Consider the following 15,722-nt stretch of genomic DNA (forward strand, 5'->3'; position numbering starts at 1 on the left):
TCAAACTATATGCATATTTAATTTATTTATTGTCAGTATGACAGACTGCAATCCAGAAAGCCTGAATCAATTTACAGTTCCACCAACAATGTATCAAAATACCCACTTCACTCTACTCATGCCAATCTTTGGAATCTCTTTCAATCAAATTGGCAAAAGTCATTTTGTTATTTTAAAAACTAGACAAAGTCTCCTAAAAGAACAGCTTATATAATAATGCAAAGAGGAAAGTCCATTTTTGTTTGTTTTTAAAAGAAAGTTTGGAGCAAAGCTGAGTGACTCATGCCTGTAATCCCAGCACTTTGGGAGGCCGAGGCAAGAGGATTGCTTGAGCCTTGGAGGCAGAGGTTGCAGTGAGCCAAGATCGTGCCACTGCACTCCAGCCTGTGCAAAAGAATGACACCCTATCTCAAAAAAAAAATTGATTTTTTACAATGAGTATGGAATAATTTAAAATGAAAATAAATTCTCATATTAAACCAAAGAATCTGTCAAATTACCGGTTAATGAAATTGGCCTTCATTTAAAATTGGACTCCTTTTCTTTTTTTTTTTATTCTTTTTTTTTAAATTATACTTTAAGTTTTAGGGTACATGTGCACGACGTGCAGGTTAGTTACTTATGTATACATGTGCCATGTTGGTGTGCTGCACCCAGTAACTCGTCATTTAGCTTTAGGTATCTCTCCTAATGCTATCCCTCCCCCCTCCCCCCACCCCACAACAGGCCCAAGTGTGTGATGTTCCCCTTCCTGTGTCCATGTGTTCTCCTTGTTCAATTCCCAACTATGAGTGAGAACACGCGGTGTTTGGTTTTTTGTCTTTGCGATCGTTTGCTGAGAATGATGGTTTCCAGCTTCATCCATGTCCCTACAAATGACATGAACTCATCATTTTTTATGGCTGCATAGTATTCCATGGTGTATATGTGCCGCATTTTCTTAATCCAGTCTATCATTGTTGGACATTTGGGTTGGTTCCAAGTCCTTCCTATTGTGAATAGTGCCGCAATAAACATACGTATGCATGTGTCTTTATAGTAGTGTGATTTATGATCCTTTGGGTATATACCCAGTAATGGGATGGCTGGGTCAAATGATATTTCTAGTTCTAGATCCCTGAGGAATCGCCACACTGACTTCCACAATGGTTGAACTAGTTTACAGTCTCACCAACAGTGTAAACGTGTTCCTATTTCTCCACATCCTCTGCAGCACCTGTTGTTTCCTGACTTTTTAATGATCGCCATTCTAACTGGTGTGAGATGGTATCTCATTGTGGTCTTGATTTGCATTTCTCTGATGGCCAGTGATGATGAGCATTTTTTTATGTGTTTTTTGTCTGCATAAATGTCTTCTTTTGAGAAGTGTCTGTTCATATCCTCGCCCACTTGTTGATGGGGTTGTTTGTTTTTTCCTTGTAAATTTGTTTGAGTTCATTGTAGATTCTGGATATTAGCCCTTTGTCAGATGAGTAGATTGCAAAAATTTTCTCCTATTCTGTAGGTTGCCTGTTCACTCTGATGGTAGTTTCTTTTGCTATGCAGAAGCTCTTAAGTTTAATTAGATCCCCTTTGTCAGTTTTGGCTTTTGTTGCCATTGTTTTTGGTGTTTTAGACATGAAGTCCTTGCCCATGCCTATGTCCTGAATGGTATTGCCTAGGTTTTCTTCTACGGTTTTCATGGTTTTAGGTCTAACATTTAAGTCTTTAATCCATCTTGAATTAATTTTTGTATAAGGTATAAGGAAGGGATCCAGTTTCAGCTTTCTACATGTGGCTAGCCAGTTTTCCCAGCACCATTTATTAAATAGGGAATCCTTTCCCCATTTCTTGTTTTTGTCAGGTTTGTCAAAAATCAGATAGTTGTAGACACAGGGCATTATTTCTGAGGGCTCTGTTCTGTTCCATTGGTCTATATCTCTGTTTTGGTACCAGTACCATGCTGTTTTGGTTACTGTAGCCTTGTAGTATAGTTTGAAGTCAGGTAGCATGATGCCCCCAGCTTTGTTCTTTTGGCTCAGAATTGACTTGGCAATGAGGGCTCTTTTTTGGTTCCACATGAACTTTAAAGTAGTTCTTTCCAATTCTGTGAAGAAAGCATTGGTAGCTTGATGGGGATGGCACTGAATCTATAAATTACCTTGGGCAGTATGGCCATTTTCATGATATTCATTCTTCCTTCCCATGAGCATGGAATGTTCTTCCATTTGTTTGTATCCTCTTTTATTTCATTGAGCAGTGGTTTGTAGTTCTCCTTGAAGAGGTCCTTCACATCCCTTGTAAGTTGGATCCCTAGGTATTTTATTCTCTTTGAAGCAATTGTGAATGGGAGTTCACTCATGATTTGGCTCTCTGTTTGTCTGTTATTGGTGTATAAGGATGGTTGTAATTTTTGCACATTGATTTTGTATCCTGAGACTTTGCTGAAGTTGTCTATCCACTTAAGGAGATTTTGGGCTGAGAAGATGGAGTTTTCTAAACAATCATGTCATCTGCAAACAGGGACAATTTGACTTCCTCTTTTACTAATTGAATACCCTTTATTTCTTTCTCCTGCGTGATTGCCCTGGCCAGAACTTCCAACACTATGTTGAATAGGAGTGGTGAGAGAGGGCATCACTGTCTTGTGGCAGTTTTCAAAGGGAATGCTTCCAGTTTTTGCCCATTCGGTATGATATTGGCTGTGGGTTTGTCATAGATAGCTCTTATTATTTTGAGATACTTCCAATCAATACCTAATTTATTGAGACGTTTTAGCATGAAGGTTGTTGAATTTTGTCAAAGGCCTTTTCTGCATCTATTGAGATAATCATATGGTTTTTGTCGTTGGTTCTGTTTATATGCTGGATTATGTTTATTGATTTGCGTATGTTGAACCAGCCTTGCATCCCAGGGATGAAGCCCACTTGATCATGGTGGATAAGCTTTTTGATGTGCTGCTGGATTTGGTTTGCCAGTATTTTATTGAGGATTTTTGCATCGATGTTCATCAAGGATATTAGTCTAAAATTATCTTTTTTTGTTGTGTCTCTGCCAGGCTTTGGTATCAGGACGATGCTGGCCTCATAAAATGAGTTAGGGAGGATTCCCTCTTTTTCTATTGATTGGAATAGTTTCAGAAGGAATGGTACCAGCTCCTTCTTCTACCTCTGGTAGAATTCGGCTGTGAATCCATCTGGTCCTGGCCTTTTTTTGGTTGGTAAGCTATTAATTATTGCCTCAATTTCAGAGCCTGTTATTGGTCTATTCAGAGATTCAACTTCTTCCTGGTTTAGTCTTGGGAAGGTGTATGTGTCGAGGAATTTATCCATTTCTTCTAGATTTTCTAGTTTATTTGTGTAGAGGTGTTTATAGTATTCTCTGATGGTAGTGTGTATTTCTGTGGGATCGGTGGTGATATCCCCTTTATCATAAAATTGGACTCCTTTTCTAAGTTCTAACCTAAGTTCCAATGTATTGACTATTTTACCTGGTTAATGTGCTCTGGTTTGATCCCTCATAGAAACTTTATTTGGTTAACACCAGCTTAGTAATAGGGGTATTAATCTACCTATAGAAATTTGAGGAAAATAATGGGGAAATTAGCTTTTATTATCTTGTAATCATTTTTATTTTAAGTCAAACTAGCTGCGTGACCTTAAAGAAGCCACATCATCTCTCTGTACCTCAGCATGCTCCTCTATAAAATAAAAAACCTGGAGTAAGTTGTGGCACCTCTACATTGTCATGCCCAGCAGGCTGATTTTCCGCTTGTTTCTTCTGGTAATGACACATTCCTTAACTGTGGTACCTAGGGAAGGAGCATCCCAGCACAACATCTGGCAAAGAACATCTGGAGATGATCTCTGAACTCATGTCTAGCCTTCTGATTAAGAAGTTGCCAAGAAAAACTAAAATGGTCATTTCCTCTGGGAAAGGGGCATGGGTGGTTTGTGGACAAGCTAGAATTGAGACTTAACATTTCCCTGTATTTCTCTTTAGAATTCTGCATCCTATTATTCCGTACATGTGTTACCTAGTCATTAGGTAAATACATATTTGGAAATCATTTTTGAAAAGACAAAGTATAGTTCATAATCTCATCTTTTTAAGGGCACTGTCTTAGTCCCTTGGTGTTGTTATAAAGGAATATCTGAGTCTGGGTAATTTATAGGTAATTTATAAAGAAAGATTTGTTTGGTCCATTTTCTGCAGATGGTACAAGAAGCATGGCACTAGCATCTGCTGAGCTTCTGGTGAGGGCCTCAGGCTCCTTCTACTCATGGTGGAAGGCAGAGGGGAGCCAGTGTGTAGAGATCACAGGAAGAGAAAGGAAGCAAGACAGAGAAGGGGGAGGTGCCAGGCTCTATTTAATGCCAGTTCTCCAGGGAAGTAATAGAATAAGAACTCACTCACACACCTCCAGCCAAGGGCATTAATCTATTCATGAGGAATCTGCCTCCATAACCCAAACACCTCCCATTAGGCCTCACATCCAATATTGGGGATCAAATTTCACCATGAGGTTTGGTGGGATCAAACACTCAAAGTATAGCAGACATGCATAAGCTGAGGACTGGAATTATATATGTTAAAATACCAACAGTGGTTATCTCTTTATGGCAGAACTGTAAGTAATTTTGTTTTCTTTTCTATGATTTTATTTATTTTTATATGTTTTTTCCCTGAACATTCCCTCCTGTGGTCAGACAAATCTTTTACATTTTAAGCATTAATCTTGTAAAATAAATATGTAAAATAAAGATCCTAATGACACCAAATACACCAAAACTAGAAGGGAAAGTGTTGCCAGGAAAATCTCTACTAGCAGCCATGTCACTACACACAGAGCAGGTGCTCAGTATATGGTCTGCGAGTCACTGACTTTTACCTCCTGAATCCTCATGTCCTTTCTCATTGAGAGCTGTTTTCCTAACATAAGAGCCTCCTCTTCCTAAAACTCTCCTCTTCTGAAAACTTCCACCTGCTGCCCCATTTTCGTCTTGGTGGGTCCTACTTGATGCTCAGGTATCCACTTTGCTCTCCCTCCTCCAAGAAGCTCTCCCAAATCACAGGTCTAGGCTGGGTCCCATGTATAATCATCTGCATAGTTGCTGCCTCCTTACTAAACTGTAGGTCCATGAAATTAGGGCCATATCTGACTTGTTCACTGTTGCATCCCAAATACTTAGCATGGTCCTTGTCAGAGAGTAGATTCTTGATAAGTATGTGTTAAATGAATGAGTGAGATTACCTCTACAAACTTCACCTCTGGCATGCTACGTGCAGATTCCTTTTGAGCACCCTCACCTGGTCTTTAGCTTAATTCCCTTCCATCAAACCCTTACTTTGCCAGCTATTCATCTTCTTAATCAAAAATAACTTTTGTTGATGGAATAATAAAGAGTTGGAGTAAGGATACAACGCATTGTTGTTGGTTGAAATATGCACTTTACCCATGAAACTTCTCATGGCCCTATGTATTAGTGGGTTCTGTGAATGGCTCTTGGATCTCAGAAGTTTTGGGAGATATTCTCTTATTTTCTGTAAAAATTAACTCAGCTGAGCAATTGGGGCAATAGAAGTCATTCAGACCCTCCTTCTGCAAGCTTACAGAGTTCACATTCAAATTATATTGAATAATTGCTGAATGTGATGACAGCGCTTGAGCTGATGTCCAAGATGATACTGATAAAAAGAGTTGTACTAATCCATTCCTTTAGAACAGTGATCCCTGAGCTTTTTGGCACCAGGGATGGGTTTCATGGAAGAAAATTTTTCCACAGACTTGGGGGTGGGAGGTGGTTTGGGGATGATTGAAGTGCATTATATTTATTGTGCACTGCGTTTCTATTATTACATTGTTATAGCTCATCATAATGTAGAATCAGTGGAAGCCCTGAGCTTGTTTTCCTGCAGCTGGATGGTCCCTTCTGGGGTGATGGAAGACAGTGACACCTGAAGTGTGTTGCTTATGTCCACTCTACCCCATAATCTCGTTTTGGTTGCTGTCACTGCAGAAAACCCTGCTTCACAAAGATAGCATGTTGGAAATGGAAGGAAGCTTTTCAGTGCTTCTGTGGTAATCTCAGGATATTCCGCCTTGACTTTAATCCAGAATGTATGGAGATGTGAAGTTGCCTCAAACATACTTTTAAGGCAACCGTCATTTGCAATCTCAAGCAGCTGATCCTCTTCAAGCAGGGACAAAGTCAATTCCCTTGGCTTATTCACAAATGGGTGATGGATCCATTCCTTCCCAGTTTGGGGGTCTTTTGTGGTTGGGAAGTAATGCACAAACTCTTTTGAAAGCTGAGGTAGGTGACCATGCACCAGCTGGGAGAAAGAAGGCCCTGGCTTGGTCTCTTTCAAAATGTCTGCTAATGTTTGAAGCATGTCAGAAATCCCAGTGTTCATTCATCACCCCCATAATTCCAGTTTGGCTTTGAATGCAGCCACTTTATCTGCTGACTTGAACACAGTTGTCATTCTCCCCTGAAGTGACAGACTGAGTTCAATGAGCAGGTTGAATATGTCACACAAGTGAGCAAGTTTTGTGACCCATTCTGTGTTGCTGAAATGTGCTGGAGTGGTAAGTGCTTTTCTAAAAGAAATCTTTGGAGTGGTTCTTGTAACTCAAAAATCTCTGGCCAGTGATCTACCTTGAGAAAGCCATCTCACTTCTGTGTATGAGAGAAGACGTGTGTGGTCTGTATCCATTTCCTCATAGAGCTATGCAAAAAGACATGAGTTAAGGGCATGTAATTTAATGTTGTTGATAATTTTAACCACATCCTGCAAAACCTTAAGTTCAGGTGACATTTTTTTTTTTGGCTAGCCAGCATTTCTCTGTGGATGACACAGTGTGTAGATTCACATTCAGAAGCAACCTCTTTGACCCAAGTAGTGAAACCGGAAAGGCATCCAGTCATGGCAGCCTCTCTGTCCATGCACATACCAATACAAAATGACCAATTCTGTTTTCCTGATATGTAATTCATATGGTTTGGCTCTGTGTCCCCACCTAAATTTCATCTTGTAGCCCCCATAATTCCTGCACATTGTGGGAGGCACCCAGTGGGAGATGACTGAATCATGGGGGCAGGTCTTTCCCATGCTGTTCTCGTGATAGTGAGTGGGTCTCACAAGATCTGATGGTTTTAAAAACAGGAGTTTCTCTGCACAAGCTCTTCTCTTGTCTGCCACCATGTAAGACATGACTTTCACGTTCCACCATGATTGTGAGGCCTCCCCAGCCATGTGGAACTGTAAGCCCATTAAATCTTTTCTTTTGTAAATTGCCCAGTCTTGGGTGTGTCTTTATCAGCAGCATGAAAACGAACTAATACAGTAATCATTCAAAGGCTTGAATAGTTCTGTACCTGTGGTGCTGGTTGGCAACAAAAGTGCACATAACATATTCTCATGCACATCCTCCCGAGAAATATATCGCACAAAAACAAGCATTGTTGCCTTGTTGTCAACATTCGTAGACTCGTCAACCTGGATTGCATGCCACAGTGACTCATTAATCTTCTCTAACAATTGTGCCTCAATATCCTCAACTATTTCATTCATCTAGTTATGGGGCTAGCCAAAAGAGGAACATATGCCACCTTTTGAACTGCAGCATCTCCTAAAAGTTCATGACTAACATCCTTAATGGTGGGCAGGATCAACTCTTCACCAATAGTAAAGGGCCTCTTAGTGTTAGTGATGTGGTTAGCCACTAAGAATGATGCTCTCGGTGCAGACACATTTGATGAAGTGGTGGCCATCAATAATTGCTTTTGTTCTTCCTGTTCATGTTTTTTTAATTTGAAAAACTCCAAAGGCTTGTCTTTTAGTGCAGGGTGTTTGGTCTCCACATGGTGAAGCAGTTTTGAAGATTTCATGGCTCCATTGAATAGCTGGTCACCACATACACAAAGCGGGCTTACAGAACGTAAATCACCTGTTGCAATCAACCTGTAAAAAGTAGGACTCTTGGTATTTTCTTTTAAATGCAGCTTTCTTTTTGTTTGCAGTCTTAGAGTCTTCTGCTGTCTTATCATTGGATCTTTCCCCCTTTTCAAAGAAGCTCTCCAGTGACATCTGTTTTTCACTCATTTTGGCTAGGGTTAGCTTGTGGGTTTAGCAAAACTGTGACTGAGACAAGTGCGCAGTACAGGAAAAAGGCATGGGTGGAAGTGGTAAATAAAATAATGAGTGGACCATGCAAAGACTGAAATAAGTGTTGGATTCTGATTTAAAGCCTGCCACCAGATGCAGCTTAATTGTCCCTTGCCACTCACTGATAGGGTTTTGATATGAGTCTGCAAGCAATTGATTTATTATGGTCTCTGCACAGTGAAACCTCTCTGCTAATGTTAATCTGTATTTGCAATTGCTCCCCCATGCTAGCATCACCACCTCAGCTCCACCTCAGATCATCAGGCATTAGATTCTCATAAGGAGCACACAACCTCGACCCCTTGAATGTGCAGTTCACAAAAGAATTCGCACTCGGATTAGAATCTAATGCCACTGCTGATCTTACAGGAGGTAGAGCTCAGGCAGTAATGTGAGCAATGAGGAGTGGCTATAAATACAGATGCAGCTTTGCTTGCTCAACCGCCACTCACCTCCTACTGTGTGGCCTGGTTCCTAACAGGGGTTGGGGACCTCTGTTTTAGAAGGCTTGGTTGAGTTGCCCAAAATAAAAGGTGATCCCTAATCATTCATTAAATCTAACTTTAGAGCATACTTTATTGATATCATGACTGCAGTTGGTGGTGGTGATATTATAAAACCATGGTAATACAATTCCGTAGGACCCATAGCATGTAAAATCTGGAGTTAACTTTAATGATCACCTAATCTCACCCTTTAATTATATTACAAATGAAATTATTGAGATACAAAAAAATAAAGCCTCTAGTTCTTGGCAGATTTGGGTTTGAACGTGGGACTTCTGTCCTTAAGTCTTTCTTTATTAAATTTTCTCATTTGTAAATCATGACTACTCATAACATAAGCCCACCAAAACTCTAGGAAAGTATGATATTAACTGAAGCTTTGTTGTATATATATATATAGCATACATATAGAAGTGTGTATGTGAATATGCTTAGTCCACGCTGTAGATAGGATAAAGCAATACTTAAGAGGGGAAATATATCCAATCATAACTAAATTGCTATAGTTCATTGGCTCTAAGATGCTATCAATTACATTAGTAACTTATTTTATTTACCACACTAAGAAAAAACAACTGCCAATTAAATGAGGATACCAATTATAGGATGTGCCCCAATTTTAGAAATTTTAAAATGTAAAATAATGTCATCTTGAGAACTAAAGTACAGTGTAAAGTAATATGTTTATACTACTCATTTTTGCTAAAATAACTTGTTTAATATTACTAATGTCTCCATACTTACACCACATTCATCATGGGTAAAGGCAAGTGAAGTATACAAGCACAAATATTTTCATGTATTTCATATATACAGGAAAAAGTTATAGTTTTTTGGACTCAAATTATGTCAGGATGCTTTTGGAAACCAGGCTCAAGCCAACATTTAAAATAAAGAGAGTTTATTGCCTCACTGACTACAAAATTCACAGTATCATCCCTGTACTGATTCCAATTTTCTGTGTCCTTTCACCTCTGCCACCTCCATGAACTCCTTGAACTCAGCCTAGCTTCCCCTGAAGCAATCAGATGCTGGAGCAGTTCCAGGGCTCACATCTGCTCTCCACACCACACAGAGCTAAGGGACCCACCCATCCTAACTTTCTTAGTCTGAAGCCCCGAGTTCATGCTGATAGACCAGCTTCAGTCACAAGCAGTTTGGTGAAGTCATTAGGAGCACAGATTCCAGAGCCAGACTGCCTGAGTTAGGATCCATCCCAGCTCACTATTTACCAGCTCTATGCCTTAGAGCAGCAAAAAGGGGATTATAATAGCACCTACCCTGAAGGGTTGTTGTGAGGACCAAATGGGCTAATGTAGTGCTTAGAATAGCACCTAGCACTAACTAATTAGAAAGTGCTATGAAAGTGATCATGATGATGATGATAATGATGCCCATTCCTAAAGTAATCACCATGGCTAGAGGGCGACTATGCTGAATGGCTTAGCCTAGATCAAAACACTCTTCGAATGCAATAGGCAAAATTGGCTTCTCTGGAACAACATGGGTCGCCAAATAGGAGCCACTGAGAATAACTTGGCAATTGAGGCATAGAAAGCAGGCAGGGGCAACCAGCAAATGTTCACTACACAAATCACAGTTTAAGCATGCAAGGTTGTTTGACAAATCATAGTCTAAAATGAAGACCATGTGTTCAAGGTAAATAATCATTCTGTGCTTTATATCTTTTACAAATACCTATTTTCAAATATCAAGTTTCCATGTTCTATCAATTACGCATTTCACAAATGCTACCCAGGCTCCCACTTTTGCTCACATACTTTCTTTCATTTTACACCTCAGTCAGTATTCATTGACTGTTGCTGTGTGCCAGGCATAGCAGTTAGCAAACTGGTCTCTACCTTCAAGGAGCTTACAGTCTTATAGAATGATAGTTCTTGGCAAGTATTGATCTTGCTTTAGCTAGATCACTATTATATAAAATAAAAGTATAGATGGTCAAATAGAAAGAGTTCTGGTAGCAGCTCCCAGCGAGACCAATGCAGAAGGCAGGTGATTTCTGCATTTCCAACTGAGGTACCTGGGTCATCTCATTGGGACTGGTTAGACAGTGGGTGCAGCCCACAGAGGGTGAGCAGAAGCAGGGTGGGGCGTCACCTCACTCGGGAACTTCAAGGGGCTGGGGACCTCCCTCCCCTAGCCAGGGAAGCCATAAGGGACTATGTTATCTGGCCCAGATACTACGCTTTTCCCATGGTTTTTGCAACCCGAAGACCAGGAGATTCCCTCGTGTGCATACACCACCAGGGCCCTGGATTGTTCCAAGAACAAAACTGAGCAGCTGTTTGGGCAGACACTGAGCCAGCTGCAGGTTTTTTCTTTCACACCCCAGTGGCACCTGGAACCTCAGGAAGACAGAACCGTTCACTCCCCTGGAAAGGAGGCTAAAGCCAGGGAGTCAAGTGATCTTGCTCAGTGGGTACCACCCCCATGGAACCCAGCAAGCTAAGATCCACTGGCTTGAAATTCTCACTGCTAGCACAGCAGTCTGAAGCTTGGTTGGGTGAGGGGTGTCTGGCATTACCGAGGCTTGTGTAGGCTGTTTTCCCCTCACAGTGTAAACAAAGCTGCCAGGAAGTTCAGCAGCTGTGGCCAGACTTCCTCTCTAGATTCCTCCTCACTGGGCAGGGTATCTCTGAAAGAAAGGCAGCAACCCCAGTCAGGGGCTTATAGATAAAACTCCCTTCTCCCTGAGACAAAGTACCTGGGGGAAGCGGTGGATGTGGGCAGAGCTTCAGCACGCTTAAACATTCCTGCCTGTGGGCTCTGAAGAGAGCAGTGGATCTCCAGGCACAGTGCTCGAGCTCCACTAAGGGACAGACTGCCTGCTCAAGTGGGTCCCTGACCCCCTTGCCTCCTGACTGGGAGACACTTCCCAGCAGGGTTAGACAGATACCTCATACAGAAGAACTCCAGCTGGCATCTGGCAGGTGCCCCTCTGGGACGAAGCTTCCAAAGGAAGGAACAGGCAGAAACTGCTGCTGTTCTGCAGCCTCTGTTGGTGATAACCATGCAAACAGGGTCTGAAGTGGACCTCCAGCAAGCTCCAGCAGACCTGCAGCAGAGGGCCCTGTTAGAAGGAAAACTAACAGAAAGCAATAACATCAACATCAACAAAAAGGGTGCCCATACAAAAACCCCATCCAAAGGTCATCAGCAACAAAGTCAAAAGGTAGATATATCCACAAAGATGAGGAAAAACCAGCACAAAAATGCTGAAAATTCCAAAAACCAGACTGCCTTTTCTCCTCCAAAGGATCACAACTCTTTGCCAGCAAGGGTACAAAACTGGACAGAGAATGACTTTGACAAGTTGACAGAAGTAGGCTTCAGAAGGTGGGTAATAACAAACTCCTCTGAGCTAAAGGAGTATGTTCTAACCCAATGCAAGGAAGCTAAGAACCTTCATCAAAGGTTACAGGAACTGCTAACAAGAATAAGCAGTTTAGAGAAGAACATAAATGACCTGATAGAGTTGAAAACACAGCACAAGAACTTCATAAAGCATACACAAATATCAATAGCTGAATCAATCAAGCAAAAGAAAGGATATCAGAGATTGAAGATCAACTTAATGAAATAAAGTGTGAAGACAATATTAGAGAAAAAAAGAATGAAAAGGAATGAACAAATCCTCTAAGAAATATGGGACTATGTGAAAAGAACAAATCTATGTTTGATTGGTGTACCTGAAAGTGATGGGGAGACTGGAACCAAGTTGGAAATCGCACTTCGGGATATTACCCAGGAGAGCTTCCCCAACCTAGCAAGATAGGCCAACGTTCAAATTCAGGAAATACAGGGAACACCACTAGATACTCCTGAAGAAAAGCAACCCCAAGACACATAATCGCCAGATTCACCAAGGTTGAAATGAAGGAAAAAATGTTAAGGGCAGCCAGAGAGAAAGGTCAGGTTACCTACAAAGGGAAGCCCATCAAACTAACAGCAGATCTCTCTGCAGAAAACCTACAAGCCAGAAGAGAGTGGGAGCCAATATTCAACTTTGTTAAGGAAAAGAATTTTCAACCCAGAATTTCATATATAGCCAAACTAAGCTTCATAAGCAAAGGAGAAATAAAATCCTTTACAAACAAGCAAATGCTGAGGGATTTTGTCACTGCCATGAATGACTTACAAGAGCTCTTGAAGGAAGCACTAAATATGGAAAGGTAAAACCAGTACCAGCCACTGTAAAAACATACCAAAATATAAAGATCAACAACACATGAAGAAACTGTATCAACTAATGAGCAAAATAGCCTGCTAGCATCATGATGACAGGATCAAATTCACAAATAACAATATTAACCTTAAATGTAAATGGGCTAAATGCCACAATTAAAAGACACAGACTGGCAAATTCAATAAAGAGTCAAGACCCACTGATGTGCTATATTCAGGAGACCCATCTCACATGCAAAGATACACATAGGCTCAAAATAAAGGGATGGAGAAATGTTTACAAAACAAATGGAAAGCAAAAAAAAAAAAAAAAAAAAAGCAGGGGTTGCAATGGTAGTCTCTGATAAAACAGACTTTAAACCAACAAAGATCAAAAGAGACAAAGAAGGGCATTACATAATGGTAAAGGGATCAATTCAACAAGAAGAGCTAACTATCCCAAATATATATGCACCCAATACAGGAACACCCAGATTCATAATACAAGTTCTTAGAGACCTACGAAGAGACTGAGACTCCTACATAAGAATAGTGAGAGATTTTAACACCCCACTGTCAATATTAGACAGATCAACAAGACAGAAAATTAACATGGATATTCAGGATATGAACTCAGCTCTGGACCAAGCAGACCTAATAGACATCTACAGAACTCTACACCCCAAATCAACAGAATATACATTCTTCTCAGCACCACATGGCACTTATTCTAAAATGGACCACATAATTGGAAGTAAAACACTCCTCAGCAAATGCAAAAGAACAGAAGTCATAACAAACAGTCTCTCAGTCCACAGTGCAATCAAATTAGAACTCAGAATTAAGAAACTCACTCAAAACTGCAAAACTATATGGAAACTGAACAGCCTGCTCCTGAATGACTACTGGGTAAATAATGAAATTAAGGCAGAAATAAATAAGTTCTTTAAACCAATGACAACAAAGACACAATGTACCACAATCTCAGGATACAGCTAAAGCAGTGTTTAGAGGGAAATTTGTAGCACTAAATGCTCACATCAGAAAGTGGGAAAGATTTAAAATCGATACCCTAAATTCACAATTAAAAGAACTAGAGAGGCAAGAGCAAACAAATTCAAAAGCTAGCAGAAGACAAGGAATAACAAAGATCAGAGCAGAACTGAAGGAGATAGAGACAAAAAAAAAAAACCCTTCAAAAAATCAATAAATCCAGGAACTGGTTTTTTTAAAGATTAATGAAATAGGTAGACCAGTAGCCAGACTAATAAAGAAGAAAAGAAAGAAGAATCAAACAGACACAATAAAAAATTGTAAAGGGGATATCTCCATTGATCCCACAGAAATACAAATTACCATCAGAGAATACTGTAAACAACTCTACACAAACTAGAAAATCCAGAAGAAATTCATAAATTTCTGGATACATACACCCTCCCAAGTCTAAACCAGGAAGAGGTTGAATCCCTGAATAGACCAATAACAAGTTCTGAAATTGAGGCAGTAAGTAATAGCCTACCAAACAAAAAAGCCTCAGGACAAGATGGATTCACAGCTGAATTCTGCCAGAGGTACAAAGAGGAGCTGGTACCATTCCTTCTGAAATGATTCCAAACAATAGAAAAAGAGGGACTCCTCCCTAACTCATTTTATGAGGCCAGCATCATCCTGATACCAAAGCCTGGCACAGACACAACAAAAAAAGAAAATTTCAGGCCAATATCCCTGATGAACACTGATGCAAAAATCCTCAATAAAATACTGGCAAACCAAATCCAGCAGCACATCAAAAAGCTTATCCACCACGATCAAGTCGGCTTCATCCCTGGGATGCAAGGCTGGTTCAACACACACAAATCAATAAATGTAATCTATCACATAAACAGAACCAATGACAAAAACCACATGATTATCCCAATAGATGTATAAAAGGCCTTCAATAAAATTCAACACCCCTTCATGCTAAAAACACTCAATAAGCTATGTATTGATGGAACATATCTCAAAATAATAAGAGCTATTTATGACAAACCCATAGCCAATATCATACTGAATGAGCAAAAGCTGGAAGCATTCTCTTTGAAAACTGGCACAAGACAAGGATTCCCTCTCTCTCCACTGCTATTCAACATAGTATTGGAAGTTCTGGCCAGGACAATCAGGCAGAGAAAGAGAAAGAAATAAAGGGTATTCAAATAGGAAGAGAGGAAGTCAAATTGTCTGTGTTTGCAGATGACATGATTGTACATTTAGGAAACCACATCATCTCACCCCAAAAACTCCTTAAGCCGATAAGCATAATCAGCAAAGTTTCAGTATACAAAATGAATGGGCAAAAATCACAAGCATTCCTATACACAAATAATAAGCAAACAGAAAGCCAAGAATGAGTTAACTCCCATTCACTATTGCTACAAAGAGAATAAAACACCTAGGAATACAACTTAGAAGGGACATGAAGGACCTCTTCAAGAAGAACTACAAACCACTGCTCAAGGAAATAAGAGAGGACATAAACAAATGAAAAAAAAAATCCATGCTCCTGGATAGGAAGAATCAATATTGTGAAAATGGCCATACTGCCCAAAGTAATTGATAAATTCAATGCTATTCCCATCAAGCTACCATTGACTTTCTTCACAGAATTAGAAAAAGCTACTTTAAATTTCCTATAGAACCAAAAAAGAGCCCATATAGCCAAGACAATTCTAAGCATAAAGAACAAAGCTGGAGGCATCATGCTACTGGACTTCAAACTATACTACAAGGCTACAGTAAACAAAACAGCATGGTGCTGGTACCAAAACAGATATATAGACCAATGGAACAGAACAGAGGCCTCAGAAATAACACCTCACATCTACAACCATCTGATCTTTG

The sequence above is a fragment of the Pan troglodytes genome, chromosome 4, assembly GCF_028858775.2.
Source record: "Pan troglodytes isolate AG18354 chromosome 4, NHGRI_mPanTro3-v2.0_pri, whole genome shotgun sequence".
NCBI lineage: Eukaryota > Metazoa > Chordata > Mammalia > Primates > Hominidae > Pan > Pan troglodytes.